Raw genomic sequence first — 18,374 nt, forward strand, 5'->3', positions numbered from 1 at the left:
AACATGAAGATAATGAGAGAGTGCCCATCTCACAGGTATGGACATGCGAGATAACCTTAAGTGAAGTGCTTGGCTTAGATCTGGTCCCTTGAGCAAACCCACAGACAAGGCAGAGAAGCAGTGTAGGACATGCTACTGAGGGGTTAGGGTCTGGCGCTCCTCCTAGGCCCCCCTGGGGAACCCCTTTCTCCAGGAAAAGGCAGGGCTGGTGGGGTTTGAATGTGCAGACTACGCTTGGCAGAGCTCTGCGGGTTGGTAATAAATGGACAGGAAAGGAGATTCCATTACGCAGGAATGTCTGGGGAGGGGGTGGGGAAGGAGCTGGCCCCCTCCCAGCACCACCCAGCCCTGCAGCCTTGATTGATGTGCCTCGCATCACAGCCGCCTCGGGGCCTGGCGGAAGGAGGCCCCTCCACTGCTCACCCCTCCTGGAGCAAGGCCAGCAGCCAGATGTTCCTGGCCACTGGGGAGCTGGGATGGGGGTGGGGAAGGCCGGCAGTGGGCTTGGGGCAGCCACCCAGACGTCGAGCCTCTGCCCCCTTCTCCTCGGCAGTTGGACTCAGGTGGCGTTGGTCCTGCTGTTGACCTCTGGCCAGTGGCCATGTCTCCATGGGACTTGACTGTGTTCAGAATTGGGGGTGGTGGTCCTCCCCGACCTTCTCCTGCTGGGAGAGGCACATACCTGCCCAGGAAAGAGCTTTAAGCTCCAAAGAGGAAAATGTCCCAAGGCCCTGCCCACGGCTCTTGTGTTATCCTGGCCCGATCCACAGGGAAAGGTGTGACCAAGGACTGAGCCCTCTGTGATGTGTGGAGATCCCGGGGAGGCCTCTGGATTTGTGATTTGGGAAGTGGGTCTGATGATAAGATAGACCCAAGGTTACTGCCTTGTGCTCCTCTCAAGCCCCATGATTGAAGCAAAGAGTTGCACGGCATCTTCCCTGGGCCTCCCAGTGATTTTCAGTATTAAACATATAATACTTGGAGGAGAACAGGAAAATATATACACATAGGGAACAACAGAAAAAGAGAACATCACCCCAAGATTCACCACGTGGAATGATTAACGGTAACATGTTCATGTCACTTCTTCTGTTATTTACATTCTGGATCTATGAATATAAATATTTACACAAGCACATTTTTCCAAAAAGTGAGCTCACCGTATGCGTCCAGCTTTGTAACCTGCCTTCCTCCACTCAGCGGCACCCCGTGATCACCCGCCCGAGTCCAGGCCTGGCAGATCCACGTCAGCCTCGCTGGTTGCCCTCCCATCCTACCGCGGCCCCACGTTGTTGGTTTCTGGGTGATTTCCAAAATCTTCACAGCTATGGACAAGGCGGTCCTGACTCTCTTTGTACCTACACCTTTCTACACATGTGGATTATTTCCTTAGGATAAATTCCAAGAAGTCAAATCTGTCGGACAAGTGATCAAACGGTCTTCCTAAAAACCAGAACCAATTTCACTCACATGTGGAGGCTCTTGTTCCTCCAACTTGGATCCTATGCTTTGCCCCGGACCCGCCCTCCATGTCCACTGGGCGCCTCTTTGGAGGAAGGTGCCTGCCATGGCCAGCCAGGGTCTGCCCCTGGGCCCAGAAACACGTCCTTCCCCATTGTTCTCGAGAAAGCACCTAAGGGAGTCCCGCATGGGAGCTGAGGGGACCTGGGGTAAGTCCTGTCTGGTACTCACTTTGCCCATCTGCAAACTGGGGGAGCTGGTACCATTCTCTTCCAGCTCAGAGGCTCATTGAACGACAGCATCTGCTCTATATTCACATCCGCTGGCAGGGACTTCTGTGACTCGGGTGGGGACTGTGGCAGCCACAAGGGCAGGACATCATCTCCTGAGCACCGACCCCAGGCCCAGGCCCAGGCCCATGCAGTGATGCACCCGCTTACCCCCGACGGACGCGGAAGACCCGGCTAGGTGAGCCGCACGGCCTCGGGTGGGCTGTTAAGGAAGACTCAGCCGTGTCCTGCAGTCCTTGGGGCGAGGGCTGTGGGACGATGCCATAGGAACTGGGACCTCTCAGAGAAGCACTGGACAAGGGGAATGGCCTTGAGGTGACCTCTCTCTCAAGGGTTCCTGGAACCCCAAATCCTGTGAGCTGCATGGAACTCACACGTTTCACTACATTCACATGCACACTCTCATTCAACGTCAACCACTCCTGACAGCATTCCAGCCTCTTTCCTCCACAAGTGTGCACGCACACGCACACGCACAGACACACACACACTGAGCCTATATTTTCACTGCTGCGCACATACCTGACTGTATAATAATAATAATAATAATAATTAATAATAAACAACACTAATTTTACTACGACATTGATTGAGCATTTAAAACACGCCAGGCACTCCCCAGGCACTGTCTGATCCTCCCCGTATCAGGCACCTTCACTGGCTCCATTGTACAGATGAGGTGAATTCCTTGCCTGAGGTCACAGAGGTGGTAAGCAGAGGAATCCCGCCCTCGGCACACAGGGGCCCCTCCGCCCACCGGCCACACCCGGCCCACTCCCGCTCCCTGCCTGCTGCCTTCCTGCCCAGGCTGCCGGTGGCTGGGTGCTGGCCATACACATCCCTGCACGCCTCACCCAACCCTTGGTACACAGAGAACAGACTCGGCTTGTCCAGATTCAGGCAGCTGGAGGCACAGTAAATCCAGGCTATAAACCACCTCCTTGGCACCTTGTGTAGACCCAGACTTTTCCCCAGACCGCGCCTCTGGACTGGAAGGAGTGCCACCCCCCCACCCCAGCCCTGAGTCCTTTACCTGCTCAGCTCCCCCCCTCCCCTTCCTTCCTTGTCCCTTCCCCTCCCTCCCTCTGCTCCCCTTTCTCTCCTCCTTTGTCCTGTGGAGCCAACCTGAGGACCTGCTTCCTGTGTGCCTGGCACTGAGGTCGAAGCTGGGCTAGCGTGGGGAGGGGAGCCCAGGTCCCCATCCTCGAGGGACCAACAGCTCCACCAGGCATATGAGACCCAGAGGACAGGCTGGCACAAGGCCACACAAGGAGTGAGCGACAGAGCCAGGCCAAATAGCTAAGTTTCCCCACGCCCAAGCGAGGGCTTTTATTTGGGGAGACACAGGAGAACTAAATTCAGAACTGCTTTCTGAACACGGGGCTCAGACACGGAACGCTGCGGGAGTTCAGAGCAGGCTCACTCGAACGTAGGTCTGGTGTATTGGGCGCAGGTACCTTTTATGCCTTCTCTTACTGGTTCCTCCTACGAACTCACTAAGGTAGATATTATTATTACCGTCTTTCCCCGATTTTACAGACAAGGAAACCAAGGCTTAGGCTAGTCAGGACTCAAACCCAAGACTGTTTCTCCAAAACCCCAGCTCACTCACCAGGCTGCGCTCACTGCCTTGGATGAGGAAGGGACTGGGGTGCCCAACAGGTGAAGGCTTTGGCAAACTGGGATTTGAGCAGTCTTTGAAAAGGATGGGGGCAAGGATGGGAGGAGAGAGGGGAGCATTCTACAAAGTGGCCATGGCTTGAGCCGAGGGATGGAGGCGAAATGAATCTGTGAGTCCCAGTACAAGAGAGGGGCCATATCAATCTGAGGGGAGGTTCGTGGCTAAGGAGCCACGCAGGCTCTGGGCAACCCTCCTTTCTGGAAGAAGGGGCTGACAGTTAAGCTTGGCCCTGGTCCCCTGGTCTGGGGTGCTCTTAGGGACTCTGCCAAGGCCGGCCTTGGAGGAGCCACAGGAGGCCCCGAGCCGGGCAAAGGTCTCCCTGGCGTCACTAGCCAGGACCCATAGAGGGAGGAGCCAAGAGGCCCTTGGTGGCCATGTCATCCCTAGAGACAGACGCTGCTGGGTGGTGCAGGCACCAGGCTCTGAAGGTCCTCGGGACACATCAGCACGAGCTCCCTGGCACAGGGCTGACTGCAGGCCGGGGTGCCAGGCAACAGAGGTAAGTGCCAGGCAGAGGCTGGAGATGGAGGAGGGAGAAGGGGAAACCACCTCATCTCTGTCTAAGGCAGGGCAGCTGAGACCAGCACTGTGATGTGTTAAGGCCAGATCCCCAAATCACAGAGGCTTGAATCAGTCACACTGCAGAAGCAGTGAGTGACTCAGGCAGGAAACTCTCAAACCACAACCTGTGGGGCCACTTTCCTCCCAGATTTCCCATCTTCTAGTTAATGCTTCTTCCTCTTTCAGGTCTTAGCTCAAGTGACACCTCCTCAGGGAAGCCCACCCTGATATCTGTGCCCAACCCCCACCACACACTGGAGGTGCAGCCAGATTCCTCTGGAATAGCACTCAGAGATCTGGGGCTCCTCCTAGCACGGTGTGTAACTGCACTCTCATTTGTGCGATCATTTGATCATATTGTGCACCTTCTTGCTGCAAGCTCTGAGAGGGCAGGAGATGCAGCCGTCATGTTCACTGGCGTATCCACAGGCCCCAACATATAGAAAAACCCAATAGATATTTGTTAAACAAGTGGGTAGGTGGACGGGTAGATGTATGTATGGGTGTATATATGGATGGACGGATGGATGGATGGATGGGGGTGGGTGGATGGATGGGTGGGTGGGTGGATGTGTAGTTGGGTAGATAGATGAGCAGAGGATGACTGTGTGGGAGGCTGGGTGGATGGCTGAGGGAAAGGACATGTGGATAAATAGTGCTGGATGGGTACGGAGATGAATGGGTGGATGGACAGAAGCCTGAGTGGAAGGATGGTTGGGTGAAACTGGGAAATGTTAGATTATTAGAATGTTAATAATCATGAAACTCTAGAGTGCTAAAATCAGATACTTAAAATATTTTTTATCGTTAAACAGCTCAGCATCGTAATTAGATGGGGAAATTACAGAGCTCGTATCCCTTTTATAAGAGATGAACAGACAGGCTTAAAAAGGTGGGGCAGATTTTTCCAAGATCACACAGCAAACCTGATGACCCCAAATCCCTGTTTTCTAAACTTTGTACAAAACAACCTCTAGAAAAGGGGGTCAAAATCCCTTGTTCCAATGCTCTCTCTTCTGTGGCTTAGGCATGATCTGGGACAAGTCACTGGGCCTCCGTTTCCTCTTTAAAAGTCTAATCTAGGGGTGCATTCTTGGGAAGGTCCGCCTCACTGGGTTTTGTCAGGCCTGGTACAGACCCGCCCCCCCCCCCCATGCCTTCCCCAAAGCCCAGTGGAGCCCCTGAGGGTAGGGCGTGAGGCCCCAGGTCTGGAGCCGGGAGACCAGCCTCCATCTCCCCCTCGTGCCAGCCTGGCCGCCATCCAGCTGATTTTCCGCTTTCAGGGGCACGGCAGGTGGGCTGCAGGTTGGAGGGCCTCTCAGGGAGTTTCTGGCTCCACACATCCTGCCTGGGACTTCCTCACCTACTCGGACACCCTGTACCCTCTGCCCCTGAAGCTGGGGGGGGGAATGTGTTTCATGGAGGGGAGCTCCCCTAGGGTCGGCCTGGGGCTGCCTGGTCCAGCCCCAGGGGAAGGGGGTCCACGTGTCAGCGAGGAAGGGGACTTTGCAGCAGCTCCAGAACAAAGTGGGTCTTAAGTGGACTCAGATGCCCCAGACATAAGACTGTGGGGGTCAGAAGAGGAGGGGATCTCATCTCTTGTGCGTGCGTGTGTGTGTGTGTGTGTGTGGTGTGACTGAAAGAGAGAGAGATGAGGCATCCCACGGCCCTGGGCAGAGGTGTGGGGTGGGGTGTGGTTGCAGGAAGGGGCAGAGGAGAGAAGAGGAGGCTGGGGCGGCAGCCATAGGGTTTCCTGGGGCCATTACATCAGGTTGAGGCCTTTGGACTTTATCCTCTAGAGTAAGGAATCTTTTTTTTTTTTTTTTAAGGCTTTCACATTTTTTTCAACACTAAAATAATTCATGTTATACACTCATTGTAAAAAAAAAAAAATAGCAAACAATACAACTCAGTGCTCAGTGAAAAATAAATTTCTCTCTCCCCAACGAGTTCCCTCCCCAGAAGTCGCCCTTATAGCCAGGTTTTTGCATCCTAGAACAGATATCCTAGGCTGTATTTGTTCACTGTGTCTCCCTCTCCTTTTTACACAGTGGAAGCCTATCCTCCACACCATTCTGTTGGGTTGTATGCTCTGCAGATCATTTGTTAGCATGGATCTTGCTGCCAGGTGCCATCTGGCCACGTGGACACTCTGCACTTCATTACCTAGTCCCTCCGGATGAACATTTTTTTCTAGCCTTTTGCTTCCACAAACTGTCCGGCATGGGCTGGTACATGTCAGATAAATTCCTAGCCGTAGTGCCACTGGGTCAAAGGAATACATGCATGCGACATTCAGCAGACACTCCCAGTCTGTCCCCTTGGCAGGTTTTGAGCAGGGGAATGATGGGCTCCTCGGTCTGGCCAGTTGCTCCTGATGCGTTTGGCAGGGGTGGAAAGAGCAAGGTATTGGATTATGAGCCACACAGTCTTGAGGTCTGAGATGGGCGAGAGGATCTTCAAGTTTGGGTTCACTTGGAGCGCCTGTGGGCTCCCAGCTCTGTGCTCTCCACAGTGCCTCCCGGAGCCTGAGAAAGAGGGGCCCCGGATGACTCGTTCCTTTGCTGTGGGGAGAGGCCTCCAGCCCCGAGGCAGTGCACAGAACTCGTATCCCCCGGGGGTGGCTGCAAATAGCCTAGTGGGGAGAGAACAGGCTGCCGGCAGCTGTGAGGGGCGTGAGTTCAGCCAAAGCCCGTGCAGAGGGCTGCCAAGAGTTTTTTCTTCTCATTTTTCCAAGTCCTGCGCTTTGGGCTGGGCACAGGGTCATCCTCATGTTTCCTATTACTTTACAAGACTCTGCATCAAAGCGCCAGCGGTGTAGGCCCTTTGATGTCTGGGCCGAGCCTGCCTCTGCCTTTGGGAGAAGCATCTTTGCTGAGGATCAAGAGGGGAGTCAAGCCGAGATGGTCCCCAGGCCTTTCCTGGCCAATGTGCTCCCCTGGCTCCACTCCCGCTGGGACTGAAGGCTCCTGAAGGAGGGTGGAGGGACTAGCACAGCCTGACCAAGGCCCCTGTGATCAAGCCCAGAGGGGACAGAGAGGCCCAGAGAGGGCAGGGGGCTACCCCAGGCCACACAGCAATTTGGTGAAGCGCTCCCTCACAGGAAGTAAACAGATGCTGGTAGAGCCGGTGGACAGGATTTCGACTGGATCAGTGGAGCCTGGTGGCCCGTGGTTATTGGTCTCTGCTTCCCACTTGCTTCCTAGAAACTTTCTGGGACTAACATCCTGCAGCTGAAGGAGGTGGTTCAGTGAAGGTGTCTGCGGTCATCCTGCCTGGGTTCAAATTCTGGGCTCATCCCTTTTAGCTGTGTGACCTTGGTCAAGTTACTTAACACCTCTGAGCCTCAACTTTCTCCTCCTCATTAAAAGGATAATGACAGTTCCTTCCTCAGAGGGTCTTGGCGAGGGTGAAATGAGAAGATTCATGAAAGTACTTAGCACAGGGCCTGATAGAGTCTCAAAAAGAATAGTTTTTATCACTTGCTGCTGATGATAAAAAGATTGGGGGAGGGCTTCCTAAGGAGAGGGGTAGACCAGCGTGAAGTGGACTTGCTAGTACGGTCCCCCACTGCTGCAATCCAGGGAGTTAGGTCCTTCTCTGCTCCTCTCCCAGCTCCCCACCTCCAATTCCAAGGCTCTTTTCTAGCCTCAACTGGGGATGTAGGGGACAGATGGGGAGGGGGCGCCAGGCTTCGGACAGGGGCACTGATGGGGTCCGGGCTGGAAGGCCAGTGAGATGGGGGAGGGGTGTCTGGGAGGACATGGCCCAGCAGCCCTGGCTCCCGGAGGCAGCCAGAGTGGGAAAGGAGGGGTGGTTTCCTGGCAAAGCTGAAAAGGTTTGGATTTGACTTGGAAACACATTGAGAAGTCCCTGGCGGCTGCCCCCTCAGAAACAGCCCCTCTGAAGTTAGGCCGGGGCTGGGGAGGCTGTTTTGTATAAAGGGGCTCAGGGGCCCTCAGGGATGGAGGATGGGCTGCAACCTCTCCCCCAGAGTTGCAACACACACACAGCGGGGGAGCCTCTGCGCTTCCCAAGGGCCTGCCTGGGGATGGGAGAATTCCGCCATCAAGAAGGTACCCTGTGCCAACAGGGGACCCAGGACCAAGACTGGGAGGGAGGGACCTTGCCCCTCAGAGCTCACGATGGGGAAGACTCACCCCTTGACTTATCCCTTGGGTGCTGGTTTTTGGTCATATCTGTGTTTAGCCTGTGATTTTGCTTTAAATTGACTCACTTTTTAAAACTTGAATATATTTCTTTAAAAAAGAACTTTATATTTGCTGCTGTAAATAGAAGACTTGTATCACTCACCATACAGAGTCACCATATAAATAAAGTACAATAAACAATGTTGTTAAATTCTAGCTAGAGCCCGATACTTGGCTCTCTCTTTGACTTTTTAAAAGAGATTAGCAAGTATGAGAGCTGTTGTTAAAGTCAGGCTAACACCCAGCAAAGACTTTCTCCTTGATTAGAGCTGCCAGACAGAATGCAAGATGCCCAGTTAAATTTAAATTTCAGATAAACAATGACTAATATTTTAGTATAAGTATGTCCTATATTGCATAGGTCATACTTAGACTAAAAAATAATTAATTTGTTGTTTAACTGAAATTCAGATTTAACCGGGCATCCTATATTTTTATTTACTAAATCTGGCAATCCTATCCTTGATAAACGAAAGACAGTTTTTAAGAGAATAACTTTCTCACTGCTAAGAGATTATATGTTTGCATGCGCTGTCCCTGTGCCACCACAAATAATCTTGAGAAGAGCTGTTCTGATTCAAGGTGGAATCAGAGCAACAAAACCCACCAGTGTGGGAATTTAGAAGAGCATTGTGGTCGGGGGAAATTCTGAAAGGCTCCCCGGAGGAGAGGGAGGCACTGGGGCTGGAGTCTGCTGGCCAGGCCTGCAAGTGCAGGGGAGCAGTCCTGGAATTCTGAGCACCCTTCCCACCCCCCACCCCCTCCGTCAGCCCCGGGCTTGACAGACAGAGGACACTCCTCATGGCTGAAGTCTCGACTCTGCTCTCAGAGGACAGAGGGGCTTGTGTTGGCGTGACTGTGGCTTGCGAGTCTGAGTGATTATGTGTGTTTGCCCAAATCACACCCTCTCAGGACACAAAGGGGCCTTTGAGTGCCTGCCCTCTAGCACCACCACCAGCCCCTGCCCGCCGTATGTGGGAATCTAAAACCTGCTTGCATTCTCCAGTGATGGGGTGCTCACTACCTCCTAAGAAATCTTTCATTGGTGGGTAGCATTGATTCTGAGCAAGCCCTTCCTGAGCCTGAACAGAAGTCTGCCTTCCTGTAGCATGTCTGTAGACTCACTCTGGCCTTCTGAATGAAGTGTTCCCCTCTGCCCCACAACAGGGCTTCAGAGATGCGTCTTCTATGATGGTGGCCCACTGGAGTCTAAATAGACCCATTTCTTTGAACTGCTCCCCTTGGTTTCTGGCTTCCTCATTTGCAGGCAAATGGGCTTAGGGCCTGGGACTGGGGACATTGCCTGGGTAGCTCTGACTTGTGCACAGGCAGGGAACAGAGAAGAGGCTGTCTGCAGGGAAAGCTGGGAGCCGGGGCGAGGACACATGGGGTAGGGAGGGAAGCTCCTTTCTTGCAGATGCTCAGCCTGAGGGAGCCCTGGGCGCTGCTCCCTGTTCAGTCTCTAATTTGCTGTGTGGCTTCAGACAAGTCCCCTCTCCTTTCGGGGCTTAGCTCTCTGCTTTACACACTGTGAACAGCTTGGCTTGTTCTTATAGGCGAAAACATCTGTGCCTGTTCTGACTGATTGGTTTTGTGCTGGCCTGGAGTTCTGCGATGAGAAGGATTCTGAGGCGGTGTCTGGGTTTGGTGAAAAAACAGGCCACATATGGGCAGGGGGATAGACGTCCTGGAGTTGCTTGTGGCTAGTTGTGGTCTTGAGGGGGCTGCCGGCTCTGGCAGTGCCTGGCTCTGGAATGACAAAGCCTGACAAAATGAGGTGATCCGTGAACCCAGATATGGGACAGGGGCTGTCCCTGCTGGGAAGAGGGAGGTAACATGCATGGTTATGCTGGCCTTGGCCTGTCTTTCTCCAGCCTGCAGACTATCACACGTGTGTTAGCCCACGCCCTGCCACCCAGAGGGCCAGAGGACAGAGGTGCTCTGTGGAATCCTGTGAGCCGGCCAAGACTCACGGCTTGAGGGCGATGTGGAAGGCGGCAGGGGAGGCTGGCTGGTTGGGACGGGGGCTGAGGGAGTGCAGATGGGGCTTCTCTGCCAGGGGGCAGGTCTTTAGGAAACAAAACACACGAGTCAGAGCTGGGGCTTGGTTTCTACACAAAGGGGCTTTCTCCCCATCCCTGCCCTGCAGGGCCAGAAGGCTGGAAGAGGGTAAGTCCAGACTGTGAGGATCTCAGAGAGACTCCCATTGGATATGCGAGCTGGTAGAACCTCCACGAATCAACAAGTCCTCCCTGCAGCCTACGGACAGGGCTTCCTGACAGCTGGCATCTCTTACTTTTGAAGATGGTCAAAGAAGGGGGTCCAGCCATCTCCCTGGCTCTCTCCTTTTGCCCCTGGTTCTGTTGCCATCTCACTGTGTGACCATCATCAAATTCCTTCCCATCTCTCTGGGCCTCAGTTTCCCCACCTGTATGAGAAAGGACTAGGATAGATGGCCTCTAAAAGCCCTGCCAGTTCTCACATTTACAGACTCCAAGTTCTCAGTGGTGGTGATGAGCTCCTACAGTTTAGAGATCACTAACCTATTTCTTAACTTAGTCTATCTCTCAACAACCTGCTGGTTAGTGAGGTGGGCATGGTGAGTGCTACCCCCCAGTTTTTTTAGGTGACAAAACTGAAGCTCAGAGAGGGGAAGAGGGTCCTCCAAGTTCACACAGCTGAGCAGGGCTCCCACAGCTGGGTCCAGACCTCCGTCCACTGTACCGCTGGTCTGTACCCTCCCAGAGTGTGGGGGATGCAGGGCATGGATCAGAATGGGCACAATTCCTTCACTTGCCTATTTTCCATGTGGACTTCTCTGTAGCAAGTATTTTGAGGAAAAAGATAATTGTGCTGAGAAAAAATTGAAAGCCTGTATTCTTCCAGGGCTGCTCAGGAGGGAGTGAGAAAGGAGCCGCTTCTCAGCTGTGCAAGCTCTGGGGTGGGTAGCTTTACCTGGGGTTTACACAGGAGCTTCATGCGTCTAATGGAAATGAAGGGGATTTGCACGGTTTTTAGTGCACGATGGCCTTTGGGTGGGTGTCGAAAATCTTTACAACACAGAGAACCACAAGGTAAGAAAATGGCAGTATTGCCAAATGTTAATGCTGGAAGGATCTTTAGAAACCATCTGGCTCATGCATCCCTCACTGCCCTTTACTGAGGGGAAACTGAGGCCCAGAGAGGGCAAGGGGTTTGGCCCAGGTCACACAGCAGCAGCCACAGGGACAGGACCAGGTGCTTGGGTATCCTAGCTTCCCAGATATTTTCAGCATGTACCACCTTCTGGGGGAGGCAACAGAGTAGAGGGACAGGGGATGGGGAAGAAACAGAGGGGGCTGCAGGCCTGAGGACAGTCAGACAGGAGGTATGTGGGGCCCCACCGCCTGCTGATAAGAGCCCCACAACGCCATTCCAAAGGGATATTTTATCAAGATGTAATTCTTCTCACCGCAGACACTGTTTTCTTTCTCGTGCAGACCATGCTGGCCTTCGAGATAAGGTGCCCAGACATGTTCACACTAAGGCAGCCAAAACATAAGGCAGAAGGAAAAAAATTCCCTTCTCAATCTACCCCCACCTAGCCCGCTCCCCCCTCATTTCCTCTCATTCTCTCCAAGTTCTCATGCCCCCCCCATCCCCACCCCCACGGCTGGCCGGCCTCTTCCTGCCTTCCAGTAAGTCAGCCCCAAGGAGCCAGGAAGGTATGTGGCCCAGAGGAGGTCAAAGGAGAGGACTGTGGAGAGGCCTCCCCTGGGAAAAGAGGCCCAGGCCACAGACTCCCCCAACAACGTGCAGGGGTGGGTGGTGAGGGGGGGGCTTCTCCTGGAGGCTTCTCCCCCTAGTCCTTGCAGATGGAACACAGAGCTCTCTCTGGTTTGGGGGTTTAAGCTGGAGGTGATTAGAGCTTCTCCCATCTGCAGATTCCCTACCCACTGACCCCTACTTCTGACCTCCCAATTCAAGAGCTGATGGGAACTTCTGGGGAAGGGGCTACCCTGCCTCTTTCCATTAAAACCCCCCATACTTAGCTCTGGCCAGATAGGAGATCTGGGACCCACCAGTCACTGCTGGACCAATCCCTTCTTCTCTCTAAGCTCTCCAGGCCTCAGTTTCCCCATCTGCCCCTAAAGGGGGTTGGACTCAGAGGTTCTGGTCCTGAAATTCTACTTCTGGCGTTTTCAGAAGACGATGTTGTATCCCAGACCTCCTGGGCACCTGGCAGGTTGGCTTCATGGCCCACATGTATCAGTACCCCGCCACTGCTCTGCTCAGGAAGTCCACCCCGCCCTCCACATCTGGATGGAATTTACCCCCCAAAGCAACTCAATTACCGGTGATCTGATCAGGACGGCTCATGTGTCAGAGGGGGCCCTGGTGAATGTTGCTCTGCCAGAAATGAGGGGTCCTGGGCCTGTGGTCCACCCCTCTCACAGCCCCGGGGCGGGGAGGGGGCATCCTTTGGCCCCTGAGGAGACAGGATCTGGTGAACAGTGTCCTGCTGACCAGGGGACTGAGAATGGGTTGCCACCTCCTGCTCTGTCCCAGGCTCCCTGTTTATTCAAGACTTGAATCAGTGCATAGAGGCTGGAGGGTAAAGGAAGATGAAGTATGACTTTTATACCCATTGGTCCTGCCAAGGACCCACTTACTGAGGGTGGTGACCCTCATGACTTCTCTTTACAAATCTGATCCCAAGCAGAGGAGCCTGGAAGGTAAAGGCTGTTGCTCACCTGCAAGGCTGTGATAGGACTTGGGAACCGAGTGCTGTGTCTTGGTGTGAGTGCCTTGGGAAACGAAGATAATCCCTGCTTGCTGTCTTTCTGTGGCTTCTGCTAAATTGGTGAGTTGGGGGCCGTGGGCTTTAGGGTTTCCTATTGTTTCAAGCCTGCATTTAACACCCCTTATTCTGAGCTCACTGCTCAAAAACTGTTTTCCTAGACATGGAGCCTCCCCATTCCTTACCGTCCACATACATAGGCGGGTCACTGAGCCCTCCTGTGCTCTGGGCTCTAGTGCACTGTGGCCATCAATATAGTGACCTCATGGGAGTGGGGACCACCAGATTGCCAAAGGAGGGTGACCAGGCCGGGGCTGAAAATACACTGGGTCAAAACCCTCACCCTCCTCAGCAGCAGGATCATATGTGAGTGCCCACCGCCCTCCGACACCACTGTCACGGCTGGGCAGAGCTCAGCGAAGGGACCCCATACAGCTGCTCGTGGCAGCTGGAGTCCAAGAAGCAGTGGACGGACGCGCACACTGACATGCCAGCCCCTTCCAGCAGAGACCCTCACCAGGACCACGGCTGCGCTCATGCAGCGCATATCCACTAACGCCAGTTCAGAACAGAGCACTGAGCTCAGCTCTGCTGTGGGGTGAATGAAGAGTCTGAGGCTGAATCTCACTCTTCCAGGGGCTCACACTGTCAATGGGATGGAAAACACTGACCGAAAAGCCAGTTAGGAGCAGGGGCTGGCGCCTGGCAGGCCACGCATGGGTACCACGTGCGGGCGGGGGGCTGCAGGCAAACACGTTAGCCTCCCTGCCTGCCTCTGGTGGGTGTCAGGTTGTCAAGAACGAGCACACAATGCATTGGAAACCCTAGCACAGTGTGGGGCACAGAGGAAGTGCTCCAGGAATAGCTGTTTATTATTATCTTATGAAATAATTAGTACCAAGACAACAACTTCTCACTTGCCTGGTAAACTTCCTCCCTTGCAGAACCCAGCCAAGAACTTAACCAAAGCCCCCCTTTCTTAAAAAAAGGCCTCTGAGCTGTCACCTGTAAAGACTAGCAAGTTTGTGCCCTGAAACTCACGGACCTTCCTCGTCGATGAGCTGAGGATAGACGCGGGAGTGACTGGGCAGGTGATGGTGGTGCTGGTTCAGATCACTGGGAGGCAGGAGGGCTTCCTGGGGGCCTGAAGATGCCAGGCCGACACAGGTAGAGGTCTGGGCTGGGAAGGAGTGGGGAGGCCCAGGGGTCTTGACTGCCCCTCTAATTCATTGGCTGCCGCGGGGCACTGGGAGCTGCTATGGGGTCACTGGCGGCGGGAGGGTGACAATATGCAGGGGCTTCTTCAGAAACCTGACTCTGGCGGCTGATGCAGCTTCCAGCAAGGGACACCCTCTGGCAAGGAGGCAAGTCAGGGCCTGTCGGAACCTAGACAGGATTTAATGCCAGGATCCATGCACAACATGAAATTCCAGACGGGGAAATCACCATGTATGTGGCGAAGCTCCCCTCACAACCTTTATATCACATGACCTTCATAATTCAGTGGAACGGTTATCCCCACTTTACAGAGGAGAAAAACTCTGTCCTTAGCGAAGGAACAGCATACAGCTGCTCATGGCAGCTCGAGTCCAGGAAGTAAGGTCTCTAGTTCCTGCATCAATGCCCCTCTTTCACGGAGGATTTGGCGGGTGTACCTGCCTTCTCTTAAGACATTCAATGACAACATGGCACTGGGCAGTCTTGGAACCAGGGTGGGCAGGGGCCATGTGATGAGTGAGTCCCCAGAGGGTTCCAGGCACTGACTCTGGAGTCAGGAAATCCTGGTTGGAGGCCCAGCCCCATAACCTACCACCGGTGTAGCCTGGGGAAGCATCTGAACCTCTCTGAGCCTCAGTTTCCCCCCAGATGGAGAGAAGATGTCTACAAAGGAGGTTCTTTCTCTTCCACCAGCCCTGGGAGGGTGTGAGCTTGTCTCACATGCCTGGCATGGGGCTCAGTGCAGGGCAGGAACTCAGTCAATACCATCATAAGAAACTGTTCTCATTTATTATGGGCGCTTACTCCGTGTTAAGCACTGTGCTGATTACTCAGCTAAATAGATGGGCAGGCAGCTGGTGAGAAGGGACTGGACTTTAATAGGAGTTGAGGAAGGAGAATAAACATCAGAGGGGAAACTGCAGACTAGGGGAAGGGGCCCTGTCTGGAGGGGCTGGGGAAGAGCTCACCAGTGAAGCGTGCCAGCTAGCACAGGGTCTGAAGACTCGGGTTCAATTTTCCACTGCCATCACCTTGCTGTGTGGCTTTGGCTAAGGTCTGGCCCTCTCTGGGCCTCTGTTTTCCTTTATGGAGGACAGATGGAAGGCACAAGGGAACTGGAAGCGGAGCTGTCAGGGAGGGAGGCTCCTCACCTGAGGCCTCCAGGCCTGTTGGGATCTGCCAGCCTGAAGGGGATTTCCTGGGGCCGGCCCAGTCTCCAGCCCTGCTGACGTCTCCCCTGGATGGGTGCCCAGAGCAGCACTCTAGTGGAAAAGGCAGACGGGCACTGTCCCAGCCCACACCTCAGCCCTCCCTCTGGGGCCCTGGGGTCTCCCCCCCCCCCAACCCAAGGTGAGGAAGTAGGGGATCCCTCCTGTTGAAAGAAGAAGGCACTGCCCCTTGGCTCAAGCTCCTGATTTGCTGTGTGACCTCAGGCAAGTCCCTGCCCCTTTCTGAGCCTTGGACCCCTGTCTTTGAAATGAGGAGGGCAAAGATTTCTAAGCTCTGTGGGAACTCTGACACTCTGGGACCCTGCTAGGGACTGGGGGGCCTGGGAAAGAGGACTGGGGTGGGAGCTGGATTCCAAGGCCTTGCTTTTCCTGCTGCAGAGTGGAAGGTGGATGGGGTGGAGGGACGGCAATGGGAGAAAAAGAGCCCCAAGGCCTCCAGGTGGCTGTAAGAGGGGGCAAGGCGAGCCTGAGGTTTTGGAAACATATTTATTCTTGAGTGTCCGGTGTCACCGGGGGCTTTTTCTTTGGGTTTTGAAATGCTCCAGAAGTCAGCACTCTGCATGTGCATGTTTGCAGAGCAGAGTATGGGCTGTATTTATTCATCCTTTAGCCCGAGCCTTTAAAAATATAGACGGCTAATGTCTTCAGTATGTATGAAATATCCCATATGCTCGGAAACAAAAGGGGCTCTGTTATTAAAGTTTCATTTCCACACGCCCCCTCCCCTCCCTCCCGCCCGCCCCCCTGACACCCTGCCCTCCTCCCATCCCGCTCAGCCTGCTTGAGACAGAGCGGGAGTGAAGAGGCAGGCGGGCAGCCGTGGCTGGAGGCCCGGGCATAGCCGGTCCCTGCGAGACGGGGTGCGGATTCTGGCTCCAGGTGAGCGAGAGACCTCGGAGGACAAGACCAGGGTCTTCCAGGGGCGAGGGGCCCCCCGGGTCCCTGGGATGGCCGGTGGAGGAGTGAGGACCAAGGTGGCCCTTCTTGCGGGCGCCTGTGGGGCCGGGGCCCTGGCAGGGCCCCGCTGTCTGGGACGGAAATGCCCGCTCTGCTGCTAACTGAAACCACATGTGTCTCCCAGGCAGCGGGACAGAGACTCCGCCAAGCCTGGGGCTTGGGACTGGGGGGAGGAAAGATGCAGGCTGAACCCCACTGTGTGCTGCGGGATGGTGGGGTAGGGAGGGTTGGGGTCATTTGCATTTGTACAGGAGACAGCATGTCAGAGGGTGGGTGAATGTGTGAGTTCTCTGTGTGCATGTTGCATGATGTGTGTGTGTGTGTGTGTGTGTGTGTGTGTGTGTGTAAGCATGTCTTCAGGTCAGTGGGGTGTCCCTGCTCACAGGGCCAAATGGGCCTCCCCCTTGGCCTCCTGTGGCCTGAGTCCTGGGCAGACCACTACCTAATACCCAGAGCCCGGGAGCCTGCTGGCTGCCTCCTGGGAGGGTCTTCTGGGGTGAGGAGACACCCAAGCAGAGTTGGTGGCTTTCCTTCTATGCTGGGACTACCCAGTGGCCACCATCCTCCTTTATTTTTCCTCTAGCCCAGTTCAGTTTTCTCACACCCATACATCCTCTACCCATTTCCCGGAGAGAAAGACTGAGGTGTAGAGAAAGGGGCTGATAACAATCTCTTCTCCTGCATCTGCTGTCATCTTTTTCAGAGTGCTTGCCTCCGGCAGCTTGGCATCTTCACTATAGCCCTAGAAGGTGAGGAAACCAAGCCCAAGACAGGGGCCAGCTTGCCTGCAGCATCAGGGAGACATCATGGGGGCTGATCAAACCCAGAGGGGTCAAGGATGACTGGGACAAGGGCTCCTTGGACAAAGGCTGCACACAGATTCTGTGGCAAGTAGGGGCACCCCCTGGGGGGCCCTGTGACCTGAGTCCTGAGTCTTCTTTCCCTAAAGAGCAAGCCTTGCGGGGATCTGGGCTCTGGGTTCTATTGGTGGCCCTGCCACTGCCTTGCTCTGGATGTTGGACGGGTCTCCTCCCGACTCTGGGCCTCAGTCTCCCCATCCCCACAATGACAAGGTTGGACTAAGATATTATTTCCCAAAATGCAATGTGCACAGTGCCAGCAGCTCAGGAGAGGATGCCACAAAAACTGCCAGTTTTTGTTTTAGCAATGGTTGTGTGTTATTTTTACCTACATTAGGGGAAAATATATAAAAGCACATCAAACCCAGGAGTGGATTTAAACAAAAATATAAACCACCTAAATGAATGAAGACTAGGGACTGCTAGGAGACCCCTGGGCTCCTGTCCATTTTGGCAACAGGATCTCTTTATGCTTCTATCATTTTAAATGCTTGTGAGAGTGTTGGCTCTGGCTCTCTATGACCCAGAGATATGCTTTGCTGTGTGGATCATCTTTTGGCCTCCACAAATTAGCAGCCCTAAAATTCTGTGATTGGAGTAAAAGTCTGTGTGTGTGTGTGTGTGTGTGTGTGTGTGTGTGTGTGTGTGTGTGTGTGTGTGTGTGCCTGTGTGTGTGTGTGTCTGTGTGTGTGTGTGTCTGCGTGTGCGTGCTGTGTATGCTGCGGGGGAAAGGACCAGGGATGGAATGAGCAGAGCTGGGAAAAAGATCAGCCCATCCCAGGTTGAGGCTGGGTGCCCAAGGTCAGAGGCAGGGAGTTGGAGAAAGGGGTTGTTCCCTGACTGACATTTTTAAGTGCTTTGTCTGGCCTCAGGCTTGCACTGAATCGCTGGGATGGGTGGGGAGGCGAGGGGCCGCCCTAGCTTCAGCCTTTCCTGCCATTCAGCCCCAGCGCCCTGACCATTTGGCTACATTGTATGTGCCAGCCTAGGACTGATCCAGGAAAGGTGCACTGGGAGGATACAGCGGTGTGGGAGCACCTTGGTAAAGCTCTCCGCCTGGGGCTTCTCTGGGCTGAGGTGGGCGGAGCTGGTACCATGGAGGACGCAATCCCTCATGCCCACCACC

General features: G+C 54.3%; 1 protein-coding gene across 9 annotated transcripts in view; it reads left to right on the forward strand.

Moving 5' to 3' along the window:
• LOC105074301 (N-deacetylase and N-sulfotransferase 1) overlaps positions 1-18,374 on the forward strand; it is a 153,042-nt gene that overhangs the window by 84,885 nt on the left and 49,783 nt on the right. Inside the window, exon 1 of one of the 9 annotated variants that reach the window (XM_074360937.1) lies at positions 16,222-16,310. The exons of the other annotated variants lie outside the window; for them this stretch is intronic. The gene's annotated coding sequence lies outside the window, so the exon portion shown is untranslated. Of the gene's footprint in view, positions 1-16,221; positions 16,311-18,374 lie in introns of those variants that run through there. 9 annotated transcript variants of the gene reach the window in all.

This window comes from Camelus bactrianus, chromosome 3 (assembly GCF_048773025.1).
Source record: "Camelus bactrianus isolate YW-2024 breed Bactrian camel chromosome 3, ASM4877302v1, whole genome shotgun sequence".
Taxonomy (NCBI): domain Eukaryota; kingdom Metazoa; phylum Chordata; class Mammalia; order Artiodactyla; family Camelidae; genus Camelus; species Camelus bactrianus.